Consider the following 3033-nt stretch of genomic DNA (forward strand, 5'->3'; position numbering starts at 1 on the left):
AGCAAAAAATGAATATCCAGATGTCTAATATAAATGCTAAAGAAATTATGTAACAATGACCACTATAACTGGATAGATTTTGACACCGAGAGATCCACTTTTATTTGGAATTATGTTGGAATAAAAGTCAATATCATAGCTTAAAATAAAGAATATAAAAATATCTTTTAAAATCATACTAACAATTTAAGTACTTGCAGAAGTATAATAGGACTATCAGTGTCTTTGACTGGCTTATAATATTTTTATCCCACTTGAAACTATAGTATTTTGGGCTAACAGTGAGCATTTTAACAGCCACATGTGGCTTTTTTCTCTCCTAAAACTCACTAAAGCAACAGTAAAAGTATTTTTTTCAAAAGTCACAAGCCCATTGGGACCAGAAGGGGAGAAGAAATGGCAGCAGAATTCTAAAGGCTCAGGAGTGAGTGAATTCCTGGTAATTACCTTAGCAGACTGAAGCAAGCTGAACCTTGGCTGCTCATGGAGAGAGCAGAGGCAGCAGAGTGCTGAAGGGGCACAGGACTTGGGTGCTGAGTGGGAGAAAGAAGCAGACCGAGCAGTGTGGAAGAGCCAGAGATGAGTTGGGAAAGAGAAGCCTTAAAAAAAAATGCAGGGCCCTAAAGCTTCAGATCCCAAATCTCTTCCTCTAGACAGTCTTGCAGCTGCCCTCTTACGCCTGTGAAGTCTGGGTTTAGTTTCTAAGGAGGATCAAAAGGAATCTGCGCTGAACGGCACCAAGCATAGCTCAGACTGGAAGAACTCTGGTTGAAAAATCAGCCAGTAGGACAAAGCATTTCTCACCCGTGTCACCCCAGTCCTCTTTCCCCACTTGGTTCCCAGAGCTGTGCCAATCATGCATCCAGCCGGGAGGTGGTAGACTGGAAGAGTCCTCTCTGGACAAGCTGACTGACTTACAAGAAGGAGATGTAAAGATACTGAGGTGGGGAAGCCCCAGGAAAGCACCCCGCCTGAGAACCTTGCAGTGAAGGCCATGGCCAGCGAGCCGCATTCCTGGGCAGTTAGGTTTCAGCAGTTTCTTAGAGTTCCTCATGTAAATGCAGCAGATGGATTACATTTCTCAGACATTTGAGGACAGCATCATCTAACTTAATACAAAGACGCCAAACTCAAATGCAGGAAGAAAAGAACTCGGAGGAAGCAGAGATTGCACAGGAAGCAGAACATTTGAAGAGCACCTTCATCTCAAAAGGACCGTCATTGTTATCCTCAGAGAGTTACAAGTCTCCATCCCTAAAATAAGAGCATGCTTGAGAATTGGAAATTAGAAGGGTGGTATCCACAGTGAAAAACTTGGCAGAATATGAGAATGTAAGATGAAGGATAGGTGGGGTGATAAGACAACGGGAAATAGTAAAAGAAATGCAAGAAAATTAAAGGACTAGTCTTGAAATTTCAACATTTGATAATAGTTCTATAAAGAGTAAGGAGGCAAATGGAGGGAGGTAACTAGGAAAAAAAAATCCAAGAAAAGTTTAGATTGTACATATGAAGTGTTTAGCTCCATGAATGAAAATCTTCTCATAACAAGATGTCATTGTGAAATTCTGGAATGCTGTGGATTAAATCCTATCAGCTTTCAGAGAGAAAAAAAGGTTTCTTAAAATGAGGAATCATAGGGCTGGCCAAATAGCTTAGTAGATTAAAGCGCCTGCAAGCAGGCCCACGGGCTGCGGGTTTGATCCCTGGGCCTGAGGTGCCGGCCCCGCACCCAGGGCTCGATGAGATGGCAGTTGAGACTGGGTGTGGTGACATATGCCTGTAATCCCACCACTTGGGAGGCTGGAAACAAGAGAATCACTATGAGTCCCATCTAGTAGCGAGACCCTGAGCACCCTGTAGACCCTTCCCTGAAATACAAAAAAAAAAAAAAAAAAAAAAAAAGGGATCATAATGGCATCCAGTTTGTCAACAGTAGTACTTTGGAAAACTGTCTTTAAAATTTTGAGGAAAAATGATTTGGTGGTAGTGGTGGACCGAACCCTGGGCTTATCAGCTATATCTCCAGCTTTTTATTTTTTAATGTAAACTTAAATACGAGGTCAAAACATAAACTTTTTAATCACCAGAAAGTTACCTTCTAGGCTTCTCCACCTTAGAGAGTTCCTTCAGGATGCAGTCCACGAATATGAAGAAAAAGAGACAGAGATAGGAGCTCTGGTCTTCATGGGGAGTGGTGCTGGCTTTCCGCTGTGCGCATGCGCAGGAGTCTGAGGCGCGCGCAGGCTCCAGAAGATGTTCTGGAGGGTGCGGTTACTGAAATGCCTACTGTGCTGGAACCCTTGAGAAGAGGCAGGCCTGTGTGCGGGTCACTGAGAATTCAAGTTGGTAGTGAATACATAGAAAACTAAGCAAAGGGAAGCACTGGATAATCAGCAGTTTTTAAAAATTCCAGTTACAACTGGAAGCACAAAATATACTTGAAAGGAAGATAAGTTATGATATATTTGGTGGTTTAGCAGTGAGTAGCTTTTACATCATCAAAATGTCATCACAGAGGCTTTTAAAATATTTTTCATTGAAATACAGTAAACATTCATCCCTAAATTCTGATCTGACAAAGTAATCAGAAAGGCAGAAGGGCAGAGGGATGGAAGTGTGCTGTTTTGAGGCGAAAAGGAAGGGCGTGGGAATAAAAGTTACCCGCTTTTCTTCCATAGCAGGAAGGCAGACAGTGTAGCAGATTGAAAATTTGAGTTGCAGATTAAGAGTAGCACTGTAAACATGTTTCTCAGGCTTGTGGAAGGAACAGCAAAGGATGTGTTAAAGGGAGAGGACAGGGGACGCTAGGGGGATGACCAGCTTTAGTAGAGTCTTGTGACGTTATGTGAGTCTTGAAACTATAAATGTGAATAAGTGAGCGAAATAAAAAGTAGCGTGTGGTTATTTATGGCATTTTGTGGCAGCAAGTAAGCTTAAATAGTGGAAGGATAATTGATGTCTGTAGTATATATTTATGTTTATCATTTAATGAAACTAAACATGTTTTAATTGAGTTGCTGAAAACAATCT

The 3033-nt window shown here is 41.6% G+C and overlaps 1 protein-coding gene across 1 annotated transcript in view; it reads left to right on the forward strand.

Annotated features, from left to right (window-relative positions):
* The window catches only part of Wdr35 (WD repeat domain 35), an 82320-nt gene that overhangs the window by 36024 nt on the left and 43263 nt on the right, over positions 1-3033 (forward strand). The window lies entirely within an intron of this gene.

This window comes from Octodon degus, unplaced genomic scaffold (genome assembly GCF_000260255.1).
Source record: "Octodon degus isolate 3935 unplaced genomic scaffold, OctDeg1.0 scaffold00019, whole genome shotgun sequence".
Classification (NCBI taxonomy): Eukaryota; Metazoa; Chordata; class Mammalia; order Rodentia; family Octodontidae; genus Octodon; species Octodon degus.